Source organism: Mus musculus, chromosome 4 (assembly GCF_000001635.26).
Source record: "Mus musculus strain C57BL/6J chromosome 4, GRCm38.p6 C57BL/6J".
In the NCBI taxonomy this organism is placed as follows: domain Eukaryota; kingdom Metazoa; phylum Chordata; class Mammalia; order Rodentia; family Muridae; genus Mus; species Mus musculus.
In genome coordinates, this window is record NC_000070.6 from 146,472,867 (window position 1) to 146,486,856 (window position 13,990).

The window sequence follows — 13,990 nt, forward strand, 5'->3', positions numbered from 1 at the left end:
AATCAATACCAAAAATCATCACCTTCACATTATGAAGTTTGTCTACCTGTTCTTATATATGAATGCATGACAGTGCAGCTTTTCATACGTCATTGAAGAGACATTGCTTTAATTTCTATCCTTTATAAATCTACTTTCTAGAATAATAATTAAACAAAATATTATCCCAATTTAGAAGTATCTTTAAAAACCTGTTTTCCTGGGTTGGCTCATGCCATGTGTTGTTTAGAATGACTCCAACCTTGAGTTACCAATTTTAAGCTAACTTTCTGTTATAAGCAAAAATCTGTTGACCCCTTTAAGAATTGCTTGTGTAGATAATCAGCCTCTAGCAGGGCTTTTCCACCTCTACTTGACTCCCAACTGCAGTGCAGTGTAACTTATCAGTTTTTGCTATGCAAATTGAGACTGCCTTTGAAACAAGTTAAACTAAATCAAAGGATGGACATCCAGCAGATAAAGTTTTAAACATTTATATTTTTCAACATGAAACACAGAACAACACTCATTCAAACAACAAAACAAAAACAAACATAAATTGACAGACATATGGACAATTTGGTGCACCAAGAACAGACAATAGACAGGGATTAGAACTTGATGTCTCAAAGGGACCCAGATATCCTAACCAGAACTAAGAATATCTCCATAGGAGACAGAGAGGAAGCAAGGCGTCTCCCGATTTCCTCCTGTCCCTAGGAGAGCTCTAAAATAGCTTATTTCCATTTTTCTTCTCTTTTGCTAAAAGGTCCCGAACAGGGGATAACTGCTTTTCTGAAACCTAGTCTCTCTATCTTTTTCTCTCTCATGTTCAAAGTCTAATTCTTTATCTCCTTCTTCTGGGAATTCTGCCAGCAAAGGGTGAGGAGTCACAGTGGTAGCTTCTGATAGTTGCTGCCCAGTGCCCTGCTTTTCTAACTCTCCTAATTACTCCTCAAACTTGTCAAATTCTTTCATATATATATGAATACACACACACACACACATATCATTCCTACTTCTGGGAATTAAGAACAACGTAAATGTAAGAATTTTTCTAACACCTGTTATTATGTTTTTGTAGTTTTGTGTTTTACTCTTTATTTATTTTATTTTATTTTAAACCCTATTCCTCCCACCTAGAGCAGCTCTTGGCTGTGAACAAATTTTCTTAACCCATGTTCCTCGTGTCTTGAGGGATTCCTTGAGATCCTGTTAAAAACAATTCATGTCTACTTAATGTGTGTCCCATATTCTAGCCACTCTTCCTACCTTTCTCGGGTTTACTGTCGATGGAGTCCCCCATGCCCATTTCTCATCTCCTGTATCTACTCTCAGGCATTCCTTTACTAAGGACCACAAAGTAAAAGCTTCAATGGGCACCTTTTCAGGACCATGAGCAGCCTAAAAGCTTCTAATTCGCTCACCAATTTTATTCCATGTTTCCACATTAATAGTACCATCCCTAGGATGGTAGGCCTGGTCAGAGTCCCTCATTAACTTGTACCATGAAGCTTGGCCACAGGACAGCAGTAGATCCTCTATTTGGGGGATTCAAGAGATCAAATGACTCAGACAGCTGGGGCATTACTAGCTCTGCACTGCCACCCCAGGGACAGACAGAGCCCTAGTATGGGAAATATTTATTTTAGGAGAATTTATTTGTCTCCAAGAGAACTTACTGTTCCTCTTACAAAGAACAGGGTATTTTGTGTACATAATTTGTTACACACTCGTTGCCCACTGCTGCAATCTCTACCTAAGTTGATAAGTCCTGCAGAGTAACTTCAGTCAATGTCAAATGGTAACAACAACTAAATCAAACAGTAGCCATGAATTTGAAAGCACTGTGTATTTAATGCAAGGTAAATGAAAAAGAAATGAAATAACATCTGATTGGCTCTCCCGGAAGACCCGCCCCCTTCTCATCCCGCCGCCCGCCCCCCTCGGCACGCCCACAGCGGAGGACGGAACTGAGCGCACAGGCGCGGTGCTGCCTCTCTCAGCTGGTTTCCCGCCCTCCTTCCTTCCCTCCCAGTCCTCTCGCCCCTCCTCAGGCCCGAGCATCTTCCTCCTTCTGGCGCCATCCTTAGCTGAGCTTTCGCCAGGGAACGTCTTCCTAGTCCCTCAGGCAGCGGTGCGGGCGCGACCCTGCTCCACGCTCGCGGTTCCCGGGGAGGAGCATACCACCAGAGCACGGGGGGAGCCGCCCTGCCAACCGCGCCTCGGCGACCCCGTGGGGCTGAGTCGACGTCACACCAGAGCACGGGGGAGCCGGCCGCCCTGCCTCCCGCGCCTCGGCGACCCCGTGGGGCTGAGGCGACGTCACACCAGAGCACGGGGGGAGCCGGCGGTCCTGCCGCCTGCGCCTCGACGACCCCGCGGGGCTGAGGCGACGCCACACCCCGCAGCCTGAGCGCACAGCGGCCTTGACCCAGAACTCGGAGCCGCGAGCGCCGCCCCCACCCATCCGGACCACGGTCAAGGCCGAGACCGAGGAGCGGAGCCTGGACAACTTCTTCGCCAAGAGGGACAAGAAAAAGAAGGAACGGAGCAGTCGGGCGGCCAACGTTGCGAGCGGCACTGACGGGAGCAGCGCGGCGGCGGGCTCCAGGCCGGGCGATGGCCGGAGCTCGGTCTCAGGTGCCAGGTCGGGCGACTTAGGGAGCTCGGGCTCTGGTGCTAGGTCCAGAGACAGCGGGAGCGCGGGCCCGGCCGACAAGGCCATAACGAAGGATGAAAATGAGTGGAAAGAATTTGAGCACATAGAGGTTGATTACAGTGGATTAAGAGTTCAGGCAATGCAAATAAGTGAAAAGCAAGATGATGATAATGAGAAGAGAGAAGATCCAGGAGATAATTGGGAAGAAGGTAGAGGTGGCAGTGGAGCAGAAAAATCTCCAGGTCCCTGGAATAAAACCGTTCTGGTACAAGCGCCTCCTGCTCCAGTAACAGTTACAGAAACCCCGGGGCCAGCAATGCCCAGTGGTGTATTTAGGCCTCCTGAGGCAAGGCTAACCACAACAAGGAAAACACCACAAGGACCACCGGAAATATACAGTGACACACAGTTCCCATCCCTGCAGTCCACTGACAAGCATGTAGAGAGCCGGAAGGATAAAGAAATGGAGAAGAGCTTTGAAGTAGTAAGACACAAAAATAGAGATAGGGAGGAGGTTTCAAAAAACCAGGCCCTTAAACTTCAGCTAGACAACCAGTATGCTGTGCTTGAGAATCAGAAGTACAGCCACACACAGTATAGGTAAGGAATGGTCTTTGCTAAGCCTACGAAGGTAATTAGACCACAGCTAACCACCAAGAACAGCCATTCATCGTTTTGATTTATGGATCTACAGTGACTGACTGAAGACCTCAAAGTCCAGTGACTGTCCCTGTTGCATTATGGAAGTTCAAGAGTCACAACTGATCTTGATGTGTGTTGGATTTAGGGGTGTTTCATTGTCTTAAGTATTTGTGAATTAGATTCAACAGTGTTTCCATATTTGCTCTGTGTATAAAACCAAACCTGCAGCAAGTGGCCATTCAAACATCTTTACGTTCAGATACTGAGCCTTCGCAAGGTTGACTACCTCAGATTTGCTGCCCTTAGTTATAGATTTCATTTGGATCACATCTTCAACATAAGGTTACAGCTACTAGTGCCTGTGTGAACCTTGAAATCAACTCTACTGGATTCCTGTCAGAAAGCCTTCAGAAGTCAGACATCTGGGTTCTGATCTGCTGTAAATGATGAAGAGGTAAGTGACCTTAATTAACCTGTTCTGTGCCTCATCCTAAGGCAAACTCTGTAGGCTTTGCCTATGTTAGACTCCCTGGAACAAGCCACTGTCAGAAATGATGTGTTTGGATCATCTGTGTGGGGCTTATGATTTATAATTTAAGTTTTTAGTTGTATGAGATAACTGTGGATTTAATTCAACCAAACTTGGGTCCACCAAATGGGGAGTGGGTGGGGGGTAGACTTATTTCTTTGAATAATTTTTCATTCAGATAGTGTTGTTCGATTCCACATTAAGGCCTTGCTTTGACTTGGAGTAAGTTCTTTAAGGGCATATTGTGTGGAGAAATAGTCTGAAAGAAGCATTGGAATTGTAAAGTGCCCTAAGGATTTGCCAATCCTTAGGTGAAACCAGATAGCCTTTGATACATATAAAGGACAATGGATCTGCTGCACTCCAGGTGCTGCTCAAGCCTCCTAATCAGGTCTAATTGAATTGCTGTGGACGAGGTGTGGTGTCTCATCACTGCTGTGGACAGAGTATGGGGTCTGCTCAGGAGGAGAGGGTTTCTCTAACCTAGCTTTTAACAGTTCAAAGCAACAGGAGCAAAACACCCAAGTTGCGCAAGAATCTGGCATGGTGTCTGATAAATCCTTGTGTGTGCCCCAAATGTGAAGGTTATAGGCTATTCTGTAGATCCATTCATTGTTTAGCCAGCTCTTGACATTCACCTTTGGAATATGTTTGGTAATAACTTGGAGACGCAGGGGAATAGCCAGTAATGTAGCATTTCTGTTGTTAATAATTTCAATTTAACTATCTAGTAGTACTTGGCTCTCAGAAGAGGTTACTGCTAAATTTCTTTCTACTTAATGAAATAGCCTGTCAGTTACCTACTTTGTCACTACAGATGGTTCAGTACACATACTCTATGTTGGCATATGACTATGTGATATGATAGTAGTGCCCGGGTTTCTCTCTGTAAACGAATCCCTTTGTCAAACACAGTTCAGACTTGCTCACTACTGACAGGAGTGTAACAAGAAATGGATGTTTTCCCAGCTTGAAGCATGTTTAGTGGATTTAGGGCAGCAGTGTGGGAAGCAGGAGGTGGAGGCCAGTGTCTCCTACCAGACTGTATGCCACTTCTGGGCAATAATGCTGGCATGACCTGAACCAGCTAGGAGGAGGTGGGGTGATTAGAGACTTGAGATTCTTAGTTAAACTGAAAACTTCATTTGGGCACCAGAAACCTTAACAAATAATCTCACACCTTGCTTGAGCCACAAACTTCTATTAAAATATGCTTTACCCCAGCGTGACACACAAACACACTTTCTGTTTGGGGTTATGGTTTAAGATGTGAACAGAAACAAGATAAGGTTTGTTTAATGCCATACTGTACTGGAACGCTGAAGATCTGCAGGAGATGTAAATTCCAAGTCGTGTTATTTTTTAACATTGTGAAATTATCAAAATGCACATGAATCAAGTTTTAATAACACTGTCTGGGTGGATGAGGCTGTCCATTGCACCATTTCTTTCTTTGGGTTCTCAGGCATGGTTCCTACAGTTTAAGAACTCTGTAACATTTAACAATGAATAAATAGTAAACCTATGGGGAAAAAAAAAGAAATGAAATAAAAAGGAAAGGACATGGCTTCTAAGTATGGTGAAGTAGAATGTTTCTTATCAAAAGAAAGAGAATATCCAGACACAGGAACAGTTTACAATGGACAGAACCATGAGCCTCATGAGGAGAGGGAGGAGGCAAAGCCAGACCAAGAGGCCAGGAGGGTAAATGATCAGTAAAAAAGACCAGGTAGCCAAATGGATGCGTTACATGAGGAAGAGCAGCTGGGAGGACATTTGCCCAGCCTCTGTGCTAGGGGTCTGGAAAGGACAGCATTGCACTGTATATAACAGGTAGGGATAGAGGACTGTTTGGAGAACCTGGAACCAAGGACTGATTTGATTTGTTAATTAGGCACCTTGGCCTTTTGTTCCAAGGTTTAATATTCAAGATTAGGGAGGACTGAAGAGATTGAAATGATTTAATTGTAATCTCAAAAGTTATTTTTTAAAAAATGAACGTTCTTTTATTTCTTCTCTGCCTAAATTATCAATGGAGGTAGAGGGAGGGAGGGACTTAGGTGGGAGAAGTGAGAGGGAGGGAAAAAGGGGAGCAGGATGAGTTATGGGTGGGAGACAAGAGAGAGCCCAGAGGGCCAGAAAAATGAATGGAAATATGGAGCAGTAGAATTTGGAGATTGGAGAGAAACCTCTAGAAAGTCTTATAGACCTGGGGTGTTAGAGACTTCCTAGATCATGCCATGTCTCCATATTGATGATAATGAACTGAACCTCTGAACCTGTTAACCATCCCCATTGAAATGTTCTTTTGTCCTTATAAGTGTTGCCTTGGTCACCTGTCTGTTCACAACAGTAATCCCTATGACAGCAATTCTTAATAATAGAGCTTGATGAAAGGCTAAGCTATAGGAGATGTTGCTCAAAACAGACACATGTATGAAAGTAGCTGATCAAAAGAATGAAATTTTTCATGGCTGGGAAACATTAGGAATAGAAACAAATAAAAAGTCAGATCAGAGATGCATAGAGGTAACAAAATTGAAAGATCAATACCAAGACAATATAATTGAAAAATTCCCAAGGTACAACAACTTTATTTTGGTAGGTACTTTTTCCTCAAGAATTTGAGAAGTTTAATCATGAGAAAAAGCAATGTCATTGTAACAGACTGGGATCAAGGTGACCTAAGCCACCACAGCTTATCTCAGAAACATTATTGTAAATATTTCTTTTTGTAAAAAGATTGCACATAAAGCTGATGGAAATAATATACGTTGCCAGAGTGAAATCACTCCATACAGAAGCAGAAGATGAGTTAAGAAAAGTTGCTTTAGTGACTGTGTGCTTTCATGACAGGCTAATTATCAGACTCATCAGCCCAGCATAAATTTGAATTCAATATATGCTGTCATTCTTAAGTTTCTTTTAGGTTGAGTTCACAGATTATGCTTTGAACAAGTTAAATATGGACTGGAGACTGCATATCTAGGCTCTTAGGCAGATGGAAAATTTACGTAGTACAGATATTGTAAGAGTCGTTTCTTACATAACCATTTTCCTAAAAAAAAAAAAACCCACAAAGATAGCAGTATATAATTTTCATTTGCACATAATTTTTATTATTCAGCCGGGCGTGGTGGTGCATGCCTTTAATCCCAGCACTCGGGAGGCAGAGGCAGGTAGATTTCTGAGTTCGAGGCCACCCTGGTCTACAGAGTGAGTTCCAGGATCAGCCAGGACTATACAGAGAAACCCTGTCTCCAAAAAAAAAAAAAAAAAAAAAAAAAAAAAAAAGATTTATTATTCAAATTGTTTTGTTTTCCTCCATGTTGGGATGACCATATGTTTGTAAAAAAAGACAATATTTTGATGTATTCCCAACCATTTTTGAACATATGTTAGAAGGCTCAGAGTGAAATGTTTATAGGGTGCAAATCTAACAACCTGACCTTGATCACTATATAACAAATGTCCATATTTCCTCCCTTGAATATTTTGTTCCCCAATCTAGGTAGGACTAAAGCATCCACACTTTGATCTTCCTTACTCTTGAGCTTCATGTGTACTGTAAATTATATCTTAGTTACTCTGAGCTGTGGAGCAGAGAATGACAGAAAAGCCATCCAGACACTGACCCACCTGGGAATCCATCCCATATACAGACATCAAACCCAGATACTAATGTGGATGCCAAGAAGTGCTTGCTGAGAGGAGCCTGATATATCTCTCTCCTGAGAGGCTCTGCCAAAGCCTGACAAATACAGAGGTGGATGCTTGAAGCCACCCATTGGACTGAGCGTGGGTTCACGATGGAGGAGCTAGAGACAAGACTTAAGGAGCTGAAGGGGTTTGCAACCCATAGGAAGAACAACAACATCAACCAACCAGACCCCCCCAGAGCTTACAGGGACGAAACCACCATCCAAAGAGTACTCATGGAAGGATCCAAGGCTCCATCTGCCTACGTAGCACAGGATGGCCTTATCAGGCATCAGTGAGAGGAGAGGCCCTTGGTCCTGTGTAGACAACAAGGTGATGGTCACAGAAGTTAAGATCAATGCCCTCATTAAAGCAGCTGGTGTCAGCATTGAACCTTTCTGGCCTGGCTTGTCTGCAAAGGCTCTGGCCAATGTCAACACTGGTAGCCTCATCTGCAATGTTGGGGCTGCTGAGCCTGCTCCAGCTGCTGGAGCTGCACCTTCTGGTGTTCCTGCTCCCTCCACTGCTGCCGCCCCAGCTGAGGAGAAGAAAGTGTAGGGGAATGTCAGGGTGGGGAGGCAGGAGTCGGTGTGTGTGGGAGGATCTGTACAGAAGCACAGGGAGGGAAGATGGGACAGGGAGCTTCCAGAGGGGAAAACCAAGAAAGGGGATTACATGAAATATAAATAAATAAAATATCAGCATCAACCAACTTTAGCCACTGTGAAAATTCTCTGGCACTCATTTGCGGTCTGAGAATGAAACAACTATTTAGACTTAAGTATGAACTAATACACTTGAAAAAATATATTTGAAGCATAAAAATATAATTGAAGCATAAAAAATGTGCAAAGTACATCCTACAAAGTTGTTTTCCAATTTGCACATTTCTGTCCTGGCCTAAATCCTTGTAAAAATACACACACACACACACACACACACACACACACACACACACACACACACTCATGAATGCATTCATTCTTGTTAAGGTTTCTTAAAGACTATCTACAGAATTTCTCTTCAGCATGAATTTGTTCATATAACAGATACCAAGCAACAAGGCTTCAAGTCAGAAAAGTCAATCCTTCCTTGAGAGTGCGATCATAATATTTGAATAGATTGTTGATCCATATCAGACTACTTTCTTCAGAATCAATAATCTTGTGTTACTGGGTACAAGTGTGTTACCTAAGAATATTAGCAAATCCTTTATAGATATATATTCCCCTCAGTATGCATTTTTTCAGATGCTCAATACTACAGTAATATGCAAAATATCTAACAGGTTCATTATGCACTAAAGTTTGTACTCTTGTGTAAAGCTATCAGGAGGTAAAATTCAGGTACAATTTTATCTCTTTATTGGACAAATTAACAAAAGCAGTTTAGTCAAAAAGACCAAAGCCCCTGTCATCTTTGGACTCCTCGGGCTCTTCCTTCTTTGCTTCTACCTTCATCAAAGGTTCATGGAACATAAGACACCTCTACTATGCAATTGGAGATGGGCAAGTCACCCACTGCTGAGACCCCAGTATATTTTATATGAACCACATTAAGAAGGAATTTGGGACAACTCAGGGGATCAGCTCGTGGCAAACTGCTCACAAACAATGAAGACTCAGACACATCTCACCATCCTGTAGTTTTAGGGTTCTCTCTGTCTCTCTCTTTGTCTCTGTCTCTGTTTCTGTCTCTGTCTGTCTCTTTCCAAGCTAAAAACTCTAGTCTGGTTTCAAATTTAACCTTCCTGCTTCTGCCTCCCAAACTTCTGGGATCACAGCTGCACACCACTGAACCCCACTCCAGTCTTTCATTTTATAAGGCAAACTATTAATTCAGCTTGTAACTAATAGCAACATTTGACTCAAACTTGTATTGATGCTTTGTTTTGCTAATAAAATTACAAGTGTAATAAAATAAAATTGAATTTTATTCCAACATTTGAATCCACAGGACTCTTAATTTAACATGATGTCACCTTGTTTTTTCCAGAACCACAGGGATATAAAAATAGTAAGCATAGTGAAGTGTGGGGCAGCTGCACTGTCCTAACACAGAATGGGCAGGCTCACTGTAACAGAAAAGCTACAGCTGAAAATGGTTAACACGTTTCAGAGGAGAAAATAACTTTATGGCGATTTATTCTACCACCATTCCAGGATTCCAATTTTATAATTCACAATTTCTCAATTGCTCCTTTAAGCTGGCAGTATAAGGAGAGATATCGCCATTTCCAGAGGCTGAACTTTTCAATAATTAATGAATGATATTTTTAGTATTTCTTCACATTGCCGGATGTGGTGGTGCACGCCTTTAATCCCAGCAATCGGGGTGGGGGTGGGGGGCGCAGAGGAAGACAGATTTCTGAGTTCAAGGCCAGCCTGGTCTACAAAGTGAGTTCCAGGACAGCCAGGGCTATACAGAGAAACCCTGTCTCGAAAAACCACATAAAAAAAATTCTTCACATTCTATTTGCATTATGAAACATTTATAGAAAGAAGCGACTGATGTTTCTGTAATCATCCTCTCTCGAACCACCGGAAGTTTATGGGCGGAAAGTCAAGGACTCCATTGGGCATCTTGAAGCCCTAGTGCAGCACTCCATTGCATGCCAGAACATCAAAGCCAGCTACATACGTAACAGCAAACCTCATGATCACACCTGTTAGAGTGTGGGTATTCTGGGGTTACTTTCAGGCAAAAATGATCTTTGTGACTACAGATCTTAATGATTAGAAACTTGATTTTAGAATCTATGAATGCCAGGCAGCAGTGGTCCATGACTTAATTCCAATGCTGTGAGGCAGAGGCAGGTGGATTTCTTAGTTTGAGGCCAGCCTGGTCTTCTGAGCAAGTTCTAATATAGCCAGGGCAATTCAAGAAAAGCTTGTCTCAGAAAAACAAGAACAATCAGTAAGAACAGTGAAGCTCAGGGTTAACTTCAGGTAGGAAAGTTTATCCCAGCACATCCTAATTCTGTGGGTAAAGAAGGCTGTTCTTCTGCCCAAGTCACATGACCAAGAGATTCTGCCTGGTTATTTTCAGATCCACTATGTGCCACAGAGCTCAACACCAATCATACTCGACAAGTCTTCTTCTGCTGCTTTTTATCTTTTGCGTGAAGAATTCCATCGGCTGAAAGAAAGAATTTGACATATGCTTCCTATACCAGAATACCTATGGTGGCCATACTGTAAGTTTCAAACATCTTTAAGGCATTTCAAATATAAGTGAACCTATAAAATCCCAAGACAAACTGAATCTTGGTCCATCAAAAGGCTCTGCAATCCTGAGATACGGCCACCAGGGGGCAGCAGGTGCTCGGGTTTGCATGCGTGAAATTATGTTTTGATTAAAAATTAACCTCTAGCCCACCCTGTGGCTACTAAAGGTATATCAGCAGCCCGCATTGAGATGCTCGGGGTGGAAAAGTACCTGCGACTGTGTTCTATGTCACATGCCCACAACTCGCAACTTCCACCACTCTGCTTGGTAAAAGTTCCCCCCAAAAATCATCCAAATTTGCCATGGATCTGGGTTTTAACACACAGATAAGTCTGTCTAAACACACTTGAAGGCCGCTCAAGGGAAATGAATGGCTTATTTCCCTCTCCAGTGGCATGAGTGACACCGGGGGTGAGGTGAACAACATCTAGACAGTCCAGAGCGAGTAAAGACACCCTCCCACCCATGTATGACTCAGTGGACCAGGGATTCTGTGGAGTTACTCATGGGAGCACGGTGACTCGAAAGCAGCTTCAGCATAGAAAACCCTACCTCAGGGCCAGTGAGGATCCCTAAAGGCTACGTGCCTGGAGCTCTCTTCTGGGCTTGCAGGGGGCTCAGCACAGCATGAAGGCTAATTCTGATTGTCTAGTTGATTGGATCTGGAATTAACTATGAGACAAACCTCTGTTTGGGTCTATAGAGGTGTTTCTAGGGTGGATGAAGATTCCCAGGGCAGACAGAAGTTCAAGGCAAATATACTGCTGTTTGTTTGCCTACCTTCATTCCTTCCTGGTGAGTGTGCCTATCCCATTTCTTTGAGAAGCCCAGTTTTTCAGCCTTTCAATATGGGCTGAAGCCCAGAGACTCTCCAGGAATGCCCAAGGCCTTCAACACCAGATTGGAACTGCTAAGGCATCCAGCATCATGGATAGAGCAACCACTGGGTCCATATCATGGAAGTCAATGCAACCAGTCTTCCTTATCATATGTATTCTGTCTCAGATCCTCTCCTAAAGAACCCTGACTAACACATGTGTTATTGTGTGAACCTCTGGAGGGCGGGTGTTCTTGTCTCTGTCTCCCATGTAGGGAACTGGTATGACTGACTGGAACCTCCATCTCTGTACTTCTCTGATGCTCCCTTCTGGAGCAACAAATGCCACTATCCTTGAATCAGACAAGACAGTATGACATGACAGAGTAGGCAGCTGCCCTTTAAGATGCAATTTCAGCTACCCCAGAAAAAATACACCTCCACTTCCCACAGCTCCCATACCTACATCTCCAACATAAAGACCTCCCACAACTTCTACTCCTATATCTCCCATGTCTCTACCACCCACACCTCCACCTCCCACACCTTAGTGACTGCCTACAGTCACTTTGTTTCCAGAGCAAGAGTTCAGGTTCCATTTGCAAATCTGATCTGCTTGCAGAGGTGCTCTCCACCTTAGTGTCCCCAGACTGGAAATGCTGGTGACAGCTACTCTAACTCCCTCTCTGGAAAATGAGAAGGTGGTACTCAGGGTCCCTGCTCCTGGGTTACAACTTTCTCCTCCACCTCTTGCTCCTCCTCCTTCTCTACCTCCTCCTCTTCCTCACGTTTCTCTGTCCTCCTTTTAACTCAAAAGTGATGGATGACTGACAAGGAGCAAATGAGTCAGAAATAAGGAAGCAGAAAAAGAGAATGATGTTGCCAACTTATCATTCAGAGGTGCTCTCTGAGACGGAGAATCAGAGCAACACCATCAATCACACAGCAGACGCCCTTGCAAGCGATCTGTGGTGTCAGCCATTGCATGAGCAATAGGACCAGGAGCCTAGGGCTACCTGCTTGCCACCAGAGAGGAAGGAGACTGTGTAGACACAAAAAAGGGGGACAATTAGCCCAGAGGTTAGAGAGGACAATGAGAACCTGCTTTCTTGCACAGGTTGGACTCCCTGTGAGTCCTACTTGGGCCAGACTCAAAACAGGAGAGAAATGAAGCCAGGAGGTGCTCAGTGTGGAACCTGTAGCCCTTTGCCACACTGAGGGTGGGAAGGAAACATGAGCTCATCTGACTGGATGGAGTCCTAGGAAGCTGTATCTCAGCCACGGCTCTGCAAGGCGAGTGCATCCTACATGGATGGATATAAGATTGGGAGAGCATGTGAGACATTTTTCCCCTCATATTTTTATTTCTTTATTTCTTTTTTTCCTTTTTTTCTTTTTGTGGTTTTTGGTTTTTCAAGACAAGGTTTCTCTGTATAGCCCTGGCTGTCATGGAACTCACTCTGTAGACCAGGCTGGCCTTGAACTCAGAAATCTGCCTACCTCTTCCTCCCATGTGCTGGGATCAAAGGCGTGAGTCACCACTGTCCAGCCTATATTTTTATTTCATACTTTAAACTTTATTATAATTTTGATGTATAGATTATCGCCGCATATTAAGTTGTGATTTTTTTAATCTCCTTGGGGATTGGTTTTTCTTCATGTACACACAAATTCTTTGCAGAGTCCTGTAAGTACATGAACAGAGCTTCTTCCAGAAAAACATCCAGTCATTTTTATTATCCAGTTAGTAGGTCTGTATTTTATTAGGGGCTAGAAAAGTTTAAAAAATGTACTCATTTATTGGTCTATAAAGTATTATAAGGAGATGAATAATTATAATTTTATTTTGTAATTTGATGTCTATATCTGTTAAGGTTTGATGAGCTCATTCTACAATAGCCTGTCCCTGTGTATTATAGGTAATGTCAGTGGACTATAAGAAATTAAGAGTCAAACATTAATTTTAATACGCGTTTTATGTTTAAACAATGGTATTTTCTGATTTTGAGGCCTTGGCATTATAAACTAATGAAACAAATACTGTATCATATTTTTGAAACTTTCCCCAGGTTAGGCCAAGGCATAAATAACAATGAGAATTAAGCATACATACATACAGGCATAAAGGCAAACTTTCGAAAAGACAGGACATGTGTAACATTTGTCTGTTTTAAATCCCAGGGATATAGGCTCATCAGGGGTTAAATACCCAAGCTGAGCTAACAGCTTTGCAGGAATGCAGGACCAGTTTTCTGAGTGCAATGGTGATTTGTAATGTAAGATCTTGCTAAGTTATCTTCATAGGAAAACCAACAAGCTTTTGTTAAGAAATTAAACTAATCCTTACCTTCATGTATATGACCAAGAAGCATAGAATGAAGTTGAACATGTCCATTAGAGGAAAGGCAATTTCTAAATTGAAGGGGGCTTGTCC

The 13,990-nt window shown here is 43.0% G+C and overlaps 2 pseudogenes; both read left to right on the forward strand.

Annotated features, from left to right (window-relative positions):
• Vmn2r-ps16 (vomeronasal 2, receptor, pseudogene 16) overlaps nt 1-13,990 on the forward strand; it is a 160,377-nt pseudogene that overhangs the window by 27,733 nt on the left and 118,654 nt on the right.
• On the forward strand, nt 1,933-5,340 carry Gm13241 (predicted gene 13241; annotated as a pseudogene).